At 38.0% G+C, this 13827-nt stretch overlaps 1 protein-coding gene across 3 annotated transcripts in view; it reads left to right on the top strand.

Annotated features, from left to right (window-relative positions):
• Nucleotides 1-13827, top strand: part of sfl (N-deacetylase and N-sulfotransferase sfl) — a 601701-nt gene that overhangs the window by 275104 nt on the left and 312770 nt on the right. The window contains exon 1 of one of the 3 annotated variants that reach the window (XM_065231785.1): nt 12273-12437. The exons of the other annotated variants lie outside the window; for them this stretch is intronic. The gene's annotated coding sequence lies outside the window, so the exon portion shown is untranslated. Of the gene's footprint in view, nt 1-12272; nt 12438-13827 lie in introns of those variants that run through there. 3 annotated transcript variants of the gene reach the window in all.

Below are 13827 nucleotides of genomic sequence, written 5' to 3'. Positions count from 1 at the left end.
GGCTCCCGGTCTGGTGGAGGAGGCTTATTGGATAGCGCAGCATTATCAAATATATTAATAAACTATAATTAACGAAAGATTATACATTATATTTTATTCTTTTTTCAAAGAGTCCAAACGATACTCCCTTAGCTCAGTCAGTAAAGGCGCAGCTATGAAGTAAGTTCATGCTAGAGGCGGCTGGGTTTGATTACCGTATGGTCTCTCGGATTTTTTTTTTTTTGAGAAATCGTGAATTTCACGGATCAAATTTATAAGATCTTGTAATAGCCCTGGAATTCTGTTATACAATTTATCTTTACAGGAGGAGTGTGATTATTTTCTGCGCCATTATGGAGAGTTTTGATTTCTAATCGTTGATTGAAAAGAGCTCTAGATTTGGCATTGGAATCAACCAACATTTCTTGTACAAGCTATAATACGAACTTCAATTTTTTTGCTCAGGTTCAGGCTTATTCCAATAGCGCCGCATCATACAATTCGTTTCCCTATCCACATAACTTGCACAACACGGTGTATTGAAGGACCTTAGAAAGAGCAAACAACACATTCTGTTACTCACGAAGAGGCGACTCACATCACTTGTCTTTATCAACTTTATCAGAAAGTCAACAAGCACACAATTAAAAAGGTTAACTGCGCACTGGTGTGAATGAGAGGTGAAGACAGTCTTTTTCAGGTCATTTCAAATATTCATTAATCAGTCATTAACTCGTCACAGCAGATGAAATTTGTTTTCGAAATCAATTTTTACGAAAACCAGCATGTAATATGAAGCTGAAAATTTATTGTTGGTGCCTGGAAAACCTTTTGTCATAGAGTTTTCGACGTTTTGTCCATTAGATATGTTATGACTCTTATGACTCCGTCAATAGCGGATGGATTTTACTTCTAAACAAGCCAATCGATTAGAAATTTATCTACAAATGTGCTAAAATGAACACTCTATCAATTTTCAATAGGTCATAATTGAAAATTACACAAATGTCCAACTGTTGCAACTATCACCGATTGCCTGCAAAAAGCGCTATCTCTAAAACAGATTTCAAAATCGAATTCCATCCGGTCTTATCGAACGGTGCTTTTTCAATCACCGTGTGTTCGGTCGGTCGTCATCATCATCAGCTTTCAGCGCGTGGCGTTGAATATTTTTCATTTTTTTCAACGAAGGCTGCCCGCAAGCAGTGAGTTGCAGCCCACCGAAGGAGAAAAAAAACCGCACCGCTACTGATCGGATTCAGTAGCTCGTCGTGAGCCGCTGTAGGCCATCTATGCCAAGCGCAACCCCGTCGTTCCAAACAACATACAAGTCGCCAGCCTCATCTGTGTTGAACACCCTAATCGCTCAGCATTACTCAAACATCACGACAAAATGGTTCTTTTCAGGACCACCATAAATTATTGTTGCTTAAGTGTTAATTTTCGTTGAACTTTCGCTTGCCTTGCAGCCAGTCACATCACCCTCAAAGCTCTTTGTGAATGTACCCAGCAACCAAACGTTTGTGGTCAAATGCGTAACAGTATTGAAGTGGTAAATACAAATTCTCGCAATAACCGAATACCACTTGACCTAGTGAATTAACCAGAAACACTTCGCATTAAGGTAAGGTTTTCTCCAGAAAATAGCAAAACAATCTCGAATTTATATGATTGATCACAAATATCTCGCGCTTGGAAAATTTTAGGAAGAAACTCCTCTTCCTTCTTCTTCTTCTTCTTCGCATTTCAAGCTTATTGCATATCGCATATTAGCTTATTGCGTGCTCTCAACTTAGTGTTCTAGATGCACTTCCACAGTTATTAATTGTGAGCTTTGGATGCCTGTACCATTTTTGCATTGGTATAATTGTGTGACAAGTCCAATCATACTTCTATGCCCAGGGAAGTCGAGAAATTTTCCAACCCGAAAAATTCTTAGACCGGACCGGGAATTGAACCCAGCCACCTCCAGCATGGTCTTGCTTTGTAGCTGCGCCTTTACCGACTGAGCTAAGGGAGGCCCCAACTTCCGCTTTTTTTTATTTTCTATTGAATAAACCAAAAATTCCGTGCGTTTTGTACACGGAAATACATAATTTTATCATCAGAAAACGAGGCTTTACCGTGATGGGAAAAAGTGGTTTCCCTAACACAGTCGCCGAATATTGATACCGAGGTCATAATTCTACGTCGAATCTACGGTCGTGTCTTGGATTCAACCTCTTTCTTTTTGTTGAATTCCCAGCGTCAGGTTGTAAGATATCAAAATTGCAATTGTCTTTTTTTGGCCTTTTGTTCATTTCATCCTTTTGACCATTTCGATGTTTACCGGTCGACTTTCCGGTCACTAGGCCTTTTTTCTTATGTTATTTTTGTCCGACCTATATTTTATTCCTCATTGCACCATTCGACAGTTAATAAACACTTCTACTCATTGGACCTTTTGTCACAGATTGTTTTTGTTGAATTCTCTACGTTAGCTGGGGTTGTACGACATGATTGTTGCAATTGTTCTATTCGGCATTTTGTTTATTGTGACCATTTATCATATGTTCGTTTTTTCGACCTTTTGTCGTAGCGTTTCGGGGTTTTGTCCATTCGATGGTATACAACTCTTTAGACGATTCCACAATGTGTACCCCTTTCTAATCATTGGCCGTTCCTGCCCGAAACAAAAATCATTTGTAGCACGGAAAAGTTTCTCCGCACATTTTTCATTAATTTTCCTGCGTCAGCTGGCGATTGTAAGATATGAGAATTGTAAGAAAAGCGACCGACGAACAAAAGTTTCATCCGGTCCCAAGCGCTACCGCCCCGCGCTTCGTTGGCGGAAGAATGTCTACACATACCTCGAACGTCTAAATAAAGGGGAGAAGGAGGTCGCTGGCTGGCGAGCTTCAAGCCGGAATCGTGGATTAATAAGCCCCGAAAATTGGTGACTTATTACGGAGGACAATAAATGTGCTTCGCTTTCCGGATCGTCGAGGCGTAAGGTGCCGTTCGGAACATATAAAAAAGCGGAATCAAGATTCTGGCCAGGCTGGGACGGGGGAAAAGGAAATAAACAATAGAAGAAAAGTTTCAGACGGTGAGAGTTCCATGCTTGGCTCGTCCAGTCAGCGGTGTTGAGAAGTCAATTTAGATTGGCGAGATTGTTCTGTGGTGCGGCTGCTGCTGCTGCTACTAGGTTGTGTTGGTTCGTAAAAATGGCTGTTGTCAGTTTATGTCTTCCTTTGGGAGGAGGGCGGAAAGGTTTTGGCCCGGAAGAAAAGTTAAATTTTACTGCCTGCTGTCTGGGATGAACTTTTTTCAATTGTTCGACTTCACAGTTGGGTAAGCCCAAAATTGGGGGCAGGATTACCTATGTAGATCTGAATTTACCTAAGTAACTTTGTTGCTAAATGGGATATTGAAATGTCTTTTAGATTGTGATTTATTCAATTTAAGGGAACGTAATAGAAATTTATGCCATGACAAGTCATGTCTTTCACAGATGTCGGTTCAATTTACAATACCAGAACATTCAAGGAAACTGGTGAAAGCTCAATCGATCCCACTCATGTAGAACATTCCCCTTCCCCTTGAAGGTAAGCCACACATCAAATATGAACTTTCTCTTGACCTATCAACATTGCAACAAGAACACAAAGGCCTAAAGGAAATCGGTCCGTCACTTTGGCGAAGTTTCTTGGTAACATGACTGATTTACTGCCCTGTAAATCTTATTGTATTCAGTCAGTGTCCTTGTCCGAGTTCGATTGCTCCAATCCAATTCACATGCTCCGACAACCGAGCAGCAGCGAGAAACATCTTCAGGGAAATGGAAATGTCTAATCTTTACACTCGAGCTCATAAATATAAATCCCACATCGACACAGCAGTGACTGTCTGTCTGGCCTGTCTATCCTGTCTGCCAATCTCAACGACCCAGGAGAAGAAGGATGCCTAGAGCCGCTTGATTTCCTGTGAGTGTGTGTGTGTGTGTGCAGCGCATGGATACATGAAGTGAATCGAAAAGCTGTAAGATTCGATCAGAAACGAGAATTGAAAACGTCAACTTCTACCAGAACCAGAATTCAACTACGTACCTAGATCTACGTATAGGGTACTGTGGAAAAGGACGAGTGTGTAGTCTTCGTGAGTGCATAACATGAAAGATAGTTCCACCGATATAGTGCAGAGATGGAAATCAATGAACCTACTGCACCACTAAGGGAGCCTTGATTCGAATTTTTGGATTGTCGTCGTTTCTACCCCACCCCCTCCCGTCGCCACTTCCACACTGCTGTAACTGGATACTAAGAAAGGAAAATCCTTAAACTACCCTTTCCCAATTCGATTTTATATGAGACATGCGGAATTTCGTTCCATCAGCAGCAGCAGCATATGGTTCTGCGAATTCAAAGACGAAGGCTGAAGGAAGTTGCAGCATTACAGCCTGGCGAGCTGCTTGATTTATTCCGGCAGCAACCAACCCTTCGTGCCATTTTCCATTACGACCGTCCCCCCGTGAAGAGGTTACAATACGAGGTTGAGATTGTGCAGGTTGCAGCAGCAGGACTAGAGCAAGCAGCACTTTGCCGTAGGAAGAAAAAGAAGAAGCAGTGACCGGCGTTGGCTGGTTGTGCGGATTCTGATTTTCGTGACAAGCGAGTATTAAGGGTTGAAAGGATGCAGTTTTTTTTAATGTGAACTAAGGGTGAGAGAAAATAAGCGTTGAGGGGATTTCGGTGGTATGAGGAGTGTGCTCCAGATAATGAAATTTAAATATTAAAATAGATTCTAGTTTACCGCTGGGGCGGCATCAGCTTAATGTTTATTGTTGCGTAATGTAGCGTAAGAGCCCATATTTATCCTCCTAGTGGTGATGCAAGTCTTTCTCCTGCACGGTTTAAAGCGAAGGAAAAGAGTGGCTGAATTTCATTGTTTTAACCATACAGCCTCAGTGAACCGGGAAAAACCCGGGAATTTTATGGAAAACCAGGAAAGATCAATAAATCTTAACATACGGTCACTCAAATTATAATTTGTACTGTTATCCCAAGTAACAATTTTGGTTTTATGAGGGTTCTGTAGACCATGATTTAGGCTTGTAGAATGCTATAAAACCGCGATAAAACCTGCAATGTTACTTGGGATTTATCATGGATGTACAAGTCATGGGTATTGTTGTTTTTTTCCTACACAATCTTATTATTAGATTTACTAAAACTAAGCTTAGAATTCGTCATTATTTCTGAGCCATGTAGATTTCAACTTTATCAACATATGTGTTCTTTTTCAATTGGGTCAATACTAACCAATTCCAGATCAAACATTGAAAGTTGTCTATTCGAAAGATAGATTAAACACCGGCTCACCGGCTTATAGCGCTTTAAAGCTCTCTAGCCGTCTTCAGAATTATCATGGAATTTTTCTTTAACTTACCAGGAATTCCTTTGGAACTCTCCTCGTAACTATCATTCTATTTTCATTGGAATACCCAGGGTGGCCACCGAGAAATCGAAAAAAAAAAACTACAAGGGACCTCCCTATGGGGTTGTACGTAATGGTGACGTAGGGCTACGTGGTGTTATTTAATAAATGTTATTCGTTAACTGCATCAGGAGCTTGTGTTTTGTGTAGGAATAGGAATTTGGGCGGGGTTCTTTCTGTTTAAAGGGTGATACGGTCAAAATTTGGTCAAGGGAAAACGCGTGTAAATCGGTGAAATCGTTTATTTAAAAAATCAAATTAAATTTCTTTTTCAAGTTCAATTAGTATAAAATTCAGGAAAAATATTCAGTTAGGCTTCCGCTTTTCCAAATCCGAATTGCCGGCCCGGCAATCAGATTTTGTACAGCCACCTTGTCCACCTTCTTCGCCGCAGAAAGCCAGTTTGCCTTGAACTGCTGCTCGCCCTTAGCAGTTTTTTTTGGTCTTCTTTAGGTTCCGCTTGACAATAGCCCAGTATTTCTCAATTGGGCGGAGCTCTGGCGTGTTGGGAGGGTTCTTGTCCTTGGGAGCCACCTGCACGTTGTTGGCGGCGTACCACTCCATTGCCTTTTTACCGTAATGGCAAGATGCCAAATCCGGCCAAAACAGTACGGAACAACCGTGTTTCTTCAGGAAAGGCAGCAGACGTTTATTCAAACACTCTTTCACGTAAATTTCTTGGTTGACAGTCCCGGAAGCTATGAAAATGCTGCTTTTCAAGCCACAGGTACAGATGGCTTGCCAAACCAGATATTTCTTTGCGAACTTTGACAGTTTCATGTGCTTGAAAACATCTGCTACCTTTCCCCTTCCTTTTGCCGTATAAAACTCCTGTCCCGGAAGCTGCTTGTAGTCGGCTTTGACGTAGGTTTCGTCGTCCATTACCACGCAGTCAAACTTCGTCAGCATCGTCGTGTACAGCCTCCGGGATCGCGCTTTGGCCGTCGTATTTTGTTTATCATCGCGATTTGGAGTCACTACCTTCTTGTAAGTCGATAGTCCGGCTCGTTTTTTGGCTCGATGCACGGTTGTAGACGATACACCCAGCTTATTTGCGGCATCTCGGAGAGAGAGGTTAGGGTTTCGCTTGAAACTACCGGCAACTCTCTTTGTCGTCTCAGCGGCTTCCGGTTTTCGATTTCCCCCCGATCCAGACTTCCTGGCTGTCGACAAACGTTCCCCAAACACTTTAATTACATTTGTAACGGTTGATTTGGCAACTTTTAGCGATTTTGCCAACTTTGCGTGCGAGTAGCTCGGATTTTCGCGATGCGCGAGCAAAATTTTGATACGCTGCTCTTCTTGCTTGGACGGCATTTTGACAACTGAAGAGTGAATTCCAAAATCAAAATAGGAACAACATTCTACACACACACACCTTCAAAATGAGGGGTGTTCAGGTTTTTTAAATGCAAAATTGAAAGAAATACGTCAAGTTGATATTGACCAAATTTTGACCGTATCACCCTTTATACTCTTTAGTATGACTATGATTGCCCTGATATGAACCTTTTGATATGAATTTTAGTTGGGACATGTTCAGAAATTTAACTCTTTTGGAAAATCTTGGTGGCCCATAAAAGGGCTGATGGTAGTACAGGCTTAAAGCCTTTGGAAGATGATGATGACGTGTAGGCAGTTGGATCAGAAAATCGGACCGGACAATCCCATATTTTTCGGTTCAGCCGGTCTGCTGCAGGACAGGGGCTGAACTGGTGTCTGCGACAGGTTGTAAGGCCACAGAATATTACTGTCCACCCAGCTAAAGCTCCTCTCCTTTTAAGTTTTTCTCGTTAAACTCCTTTTCTCAACAAGTTGGTTAATCTTAGCTTTTAGCAAAAAGACGCTCAACATTTTTTTCGGCGAATTTATGATCCTGTTGCATGGTTCTTCCCTGTGTCTGTTCAGATAAATTAGTACCGTAAAACGGGGTAGCATTGATAGTTTTAAAAGTATATTCCAAATATTTTTTACAGCAATGACTGTTTTTCAAATTTTATATTTTTAAAACAAGTACTGAGGATCCAAGAGTTAATTCGTTAGTAATATGTTGAACGAAAATTAAAGCATTTGCACCTTTTTTTTTAGTTTTGTTACCGAAATTCAGTATTTTTATTTGGGGTTACTTTGATAATGTTCGATGAATGTAGAAATAAATGAGTGAAACTCAAACAATTTAGTTCTTTAAATATGAAACTTTGAATGAGTATATAATCAGGAAACTTCATAAGCAATAAGATTGCAACATTGAATGTGTGATAGCTGTATCGGAAATACATTTCATAAGTAATGGTTTGAGTGCTTTTTCAAAAAGGCGAAAAACACGAAAATGGTTTATTAATATTTTTGTAAAATATGTAACACATACTATTTAAAAACTATATACCATATCAACGGAAATACTCTAAGCTACAATATGGAACCAATGTTTCTTATTTGGAAAAAGCACAGCGAGTAAATTTATTCTTTATATTATACTATCAAAGTTACCCGCATTATCAAAGATACCCCATTTTACGGTACTTTTATTTATTTTCTCTACTGCGCTAAATCAAACGAGTAGAAATAAGAAGGCTTGTGGCTCGAATAATTGAAAATTCGATAAATATTTAATCGAATAGCTGGAAAAATCTTTACGATTAATCGTTAATCTAGGCATGCCTACAAAATAGTGTAATCTCATGTTGTTGGTGGGCCTTCGAAAATGTCGAACGACTGAATTAAGGGGCATAGAAACAGAGGGTTGAAAGTCAATTCTCTTCATCGATTTCCTCTTTTGATGACCATGGCTTCACTAACCTATTTCGCACTAGAGCAGTTCCAAACAGATTCACAAATCGTTTCGGATCCACCTTTTACGATTATGATGAAACTTTGCACAGTTGTTTGTTATTGCCCAACATGCCATTTTACATATTTGGTTCCCTAGTTTTGCACACGACTAACACTTGAAAAGGGCTTATGCAAAAATGATATGCATCAATAGAAAAATATATATCTCGTGAACGATTTGTTTGATCGAGATGGTGTCTTTGAAGAAGTTGCGGACAAGTATTGTGCCTTCCAAGAAAAAATATACACTGTAAAAATTTATATATTTTTTTTTACAAAAAAAAAATCAAAATTATAAAAAAATTAAAATTACTCAAATTGAATATTTTTTTTGAATTATTTTTTTTTTATATTTATTTTGTAGTTTGGATAAAGTAATACCTACTGACACTGTGCATTTGCTGGGCAAATCATAAACAAAAAAGTGATGTGTTAATATTTATAATAATAATGCAACTCGACGAAAATGTCGGTGATAGCTCGGAAAAAAAACTGCAATCTATTTGCAAAATTTTTTCACGAAATCTATACGACATTTTCTGGAGAAGATCGCGACCGCGATTATTTTGCATTTTTTCCAGAATTTTCAAGGGACATTGGCCTCAATCAACTTCAAGTGCAGGATATTTTGCAGGCATTAAACAATTTAGACGCCTCAAAAGGTCCTGGACCTGACGGAATTCCTCCAGTATTTATTAAATGTCTAGCAATTGAACTCACTGCTCCATTGTTCTGGATTTTTAATATGTCCCTGGAATCTGGAACCTTTCCAAAAACTTGGAAAAGCTCATTCCTAGTGCCTATCTTTAAATCTGGCCGAAAATCTGACGTACGTAATTATCGTGGTATAGCCATTATCTCTTGCATTCCTAAACTTTTCGAGGTAATTGTCAACGAAAAATTATTTCTCCAAATCAAAAATAGAATTACTGACATACAACACGGCTTTTTCGCTCGACCTCGACAAATTTACTTGAATTTAAAGACTATTCATTGAATACAATGGATAATGGAAACCACGTAGAAGCTCTCTATACATACTTTAGCAAGGCATTTGACCGCATAGACATACCAATGCTACTTTTTAAATTGCAAAAAATTGGAATTGAGTCAGGGCTCCTAAAATGGCTTGAATTATATTTAACTAACCGCCAACAAATAATTAAATTCAACGGAAAGAAATCGAGTCCAATTCAAGTCACTTCAGGCGTCCCCCAAGGCTCTCATTTGGAACCTCTTCTTTTTATTCTATACGTAAACGACATTTCTTTCATTCTCAAAAAACTTCAATTGCTTATTTATGCCGACGACATGAAGCTCTTTTTGGAAATAAGAAATGAAGGAGACATCGATATATTCCGGAATGAAATACACATATTCTACATATGTTGCAAAAAAAGTCTACTAGAATTGAATGTAAAAAAATGTAACCTAATATCATTTAGCAGGAAAAGAACAACTTCAAATATTTCAATTGCACTAGGAAATCAAAATGTAGAAAAATGTGAAAGAGTTAGGAATTATCTTAGACTCTAAACTAACTTTCATAGACCATTACAACACAATTATTCACAGGGCAAATAACATGCTAGGCTTTATCAAGCGCTTTTGCTATAACTTTCAGGACCCATACACAATTAAAACACTATATATCGCCTATGTGAGGTCAATACTGGAATATTGCAGCATTGTATGGTCTCCTTTTTCAATCACGTACGAAGAAAGATTAGAATCCGTAGAAAAACCATTTCTATTGTACGCTCTTCGTAAATTAGGTTGGACATCATTTCCTCTTCCATCAAATGAAGCACGCTGCATGCTTATAAACATACAAACATTAAAAGAGCGTCGTGAATATGCAATGGTTTCATTTGTAAACTATATCGTTTCGCAACGCATTGACTCCACAGAACTTTTATCAAAATTAAATTTCCATGCACCTACTCGGCAACTCCGAAATCGAAATTTATTTGCCTTAAAACATCATCGCACAAATTATGCAAAATATGGGCCATTAACCGCCTCTTACAATCAATACTGCGAAACCATTGACTTTACAATGTCTCGGCATAAACTAAAACAATATTTTTACTCCATAAGGCATTATAACTCATAAAAAATAGGAAAGCTGACACTGCTTAATTTTTATTAAAGAAAAAATTATATTTTTAAACTTTTGTCCAAAGTTGACGAAATAAATAAATAAATTTAAGAAAACAAAACTGTATTCTAGTATGTACTAGTCTACGTTGGTTGACAAAATAAAAAAAATTAAAAAAAATAAAAATAAAAATAAAAGTTTAATAGGTATTTTATTATATTTAAATTACACATTAAATTTACAACAAAAAAGCTCATAATGCTTAAATTGCCCAAAGTTGTTATTTTTGAGTAGGTTAAAATTCACTTATCGCATAATTTGAGCAATTTTCACTCTTTTGGGATGTTATTCGTGAGTGTTCAATCTTGAAAATATTTTTAACAAAAACCCCAATTAATTTCCTTAAACTTGTTGTTCACAGTTTTTTAATCATACGCATGAGTTAAGATATAATTAATTAGCTAAATCATTTTGAGCTTTTTTGTTGTTAATTGGATGTGTTTTAATATTAAAACTATTTTAAAGATATTCGATAACTGTAGGTGGTATTTTGGAAAATACTTATTTTTTCAATAACTCATAACTTTTTTGTTAATGATTTGCTTAGCAAATTCACAGTGTCAGTACCTTATACTTTACCTAAACAATAAAATAAATATAATAAAAAAAATAATTTAAAAAAAATGCAATTTGAGCAAATTTAATTTTTTTGACAATTTTAATTTTTTTGTAAAAAAAAATTTACAGTTTGTATTTTTTCTTGAAAGGCACAATACTTGTCCGCCACTTCTGCGAAGACACCATCTCAATCAAACAAATCGTTCGCAAGATATATGTTTTTCTATTGATGCGTATCATTTTTGCATAAGCCCTTTTCAAGTGTTAGTCGTGTACAAAACCAAATATGTAAAATGGCATGTTGGACAATAATAAACAACTGTGCAAAGTTTCAACATAATCGTAGAAGGTCGATCAAAAAATTAAAAAAAAAATTGTCATTAGAAATTGAACTGCTGACTATTTCTGCTATGCTCTTCTATCATCCAGAACAACAAACGTATCAATGAATGTGTTTGCCGCCGAGTTATTAACTGCACCCCTGCTTCCAAGTTTGGTTACAAGATTACAGCTCTGGAGAGCATTTTGTTTGGTCGTTGAGGGCGTGTGGTTCTGAATATGACGATGAATGTGCGAAGATCGGAGGCGAATGCCACTTCGACTTCTTCGTCTACTATCGACTCTCTGATGACAGTGCTGGAGAAGCAGCATATGCATGTACGTAATTGGTGGATTTGTTAGTTATTGCGACGCTTTTGGACAATGATTGACATTTACCACTTTTTTAATAGTTTCTTGTTAAAAATCAACAGTCGGAAGCATTGTAATTGTTGCATAAAAATATTTCTGATCGATTGGTGATAAAATTATTGAAATTGGACCAGGGGCAGCTGAGCTATTAACGTTCAGAATCTTTCATAATTTCGTTACACGTTCCAATTTCGGTTTTTACAAAGTGTACCCCCATATAGAAATCACAAACGTAGTCCTGCGTCAAAAAAACCCGGGAATTTTTTATCATAGGGAAAATTTCGGGAATTCAATGGCACCACCGGGAAAAAAATTCTCAAAGAACTTGTCTGCGAGTGCGGATGCAGCCAACAGCAACCACACTCGCCGCATTTCAGAGACTCCGCGAGCGATCTCACTCAACGGTTGTGTGCTAGTGTGGTTACTACGGTCGTGGTAGTGCACCGGTTCATGCCAACACGAGCTCCCGGAATTCTACTACTACTATGCGGGCAGTCATCGGATGGTCATCGGTGAAAGAACGTAGTATAGTGGAAGAATTGAGTAAAAACAAAACCGTCGTCGCGATCAGTCACAAGGGGCGAACCCTTGTTAGAATTTAAGTGGTCTATGTTAACTTTAAAGAATAAATGTATAGTCAAATGTGTAGCGTGGTTAACATAAAATAAATTTGGTGTATTGTGTCGAAAGTGATGAGTGTTAATTACATCCAAGGAAGAAGGAAAGCACGATAAGGAAGGAGGTACGTTGTATGGTGAAGGTCGTGTCGAGGTCGGAATAAAAACGGTCGGGCAGTTATCCGACAGAACTGATAACTTCAGTTTCACCGTTTTGATATGAGTAACACTTTCACTTTTCAATATAATAGTCTGATAAACGTTTTGTGGTTTGTTTGGATCCCTTTTTTCGTTGTCTCGCATCAAAGTAAAGATGCAAAATAAAAGAAATCAAATATATGGGTTAGTTCACGATCTCTCGATGGCACATTTTTGGAGTAGTCTGAAATGCAGGGACAAGTTATTGTTTTAAAAATTAGGCATCTTCAAAAACTGCCATAAAGTACATGATAAATTCAGCTTTTTAATTTTAATATTTTGACACAACAACTACTCCAGTTACTGTCATTAGACTTCACCAGATTGTTTTTCCAACTTTACTGGATTTCTGCTATCAAGAGTTGTTTCTAACTACCCTAAGGAGTTTCTTCCGGTATCCATTGATTGATTATTCAAACTTCCCCCGAATGTTTCATTCGACTTGTTCTAGAAGATCCTCTGAGTTCCCCTGAATATGACTACTGTTTCCATCAAAATATCCCTGCATGTTTTTCCTGGTATAATCCGGCTTTCTCCAGAAGTGCTTCTGGCATCCTCCTGAAGTTTGTTTTTTTCAGATTTGACTCCATAAGATTCTTTTTATTTCTCTTGAAAACTCCTTCCTAGTTATCCAGAAGTCCTGCTGTCTTTCTCAGGAAACATCTGCCAACTCAGCGGCACCGGTGGTGTAGTGGTAAGCGTGATTACCTCTCACCTCAGCAGGCCTGGTTTCAATCCCAGTCGGCGCCGCCGAACTTTTTCAATAGTCCTTTGTTATTTTCGTCCAGAACACTTTTTAAATTCTGCTCATTATTCTCATTGAATTCTCATCAAAACTTTCTTGGATTTCGGCATTTGACAAATGAAGAATCGATCAGATTCGACCTTCTCCGATTTGCAAGAAACTTTGCATAATTGTTTGTTTTGGACAATTATTCACATTTATGCTAAAATTTAAACATATTGGATCTTGCATTTTTTCTTCTCAAAATGACGCCTTTGACATTTTTCCATAAATCGTAGCATGAGAAGGTAACCTGCAATCAAAATGACGGCAGAGACAAAGTTAGCATTAGCATCGAACAAGTTGCACAATATCGTAGGTGGTACGAATTCAAAACTTTTAAGGGGGTAGTACACTTTGAACGTCCAAAAAGTAAGGCATTTTCGTTAATTTTTTTTAAGCAATAAAACACTCAGGTAGAGCAAATATGTTATAACCCATTTATTAGTCATCCTTCGAACTACAATTTGTATTTTTTTAACTCGATTGGCGTCTCCCCGTGGCCGGTGCACCAGGTCACGTGAGCGTGCTCG

Source organism: Ochlerotatus camptorhynchus, unplaced genomic scaffold, assembly GCF_037179485.1.
Source record: "Ochlerotatus camptorhynchus isolate MF236.1 unplaced genomic scaffold, CSIRO-AGI_Acam_v1.1 ptg000361l, whole genome shotgun sequence".
NCBI lineage: Eukaryota > Metazoa > Arthropoda > Insecta > Diptera > Culicidae > Ochlerotatus > Ochlerotatus camptorhynchus.
The sequence above is the reverse complement of the archived record's forward strand: the minus strand, read 5'-3'. Positions and strand labels throughout refer to the sequence as shown.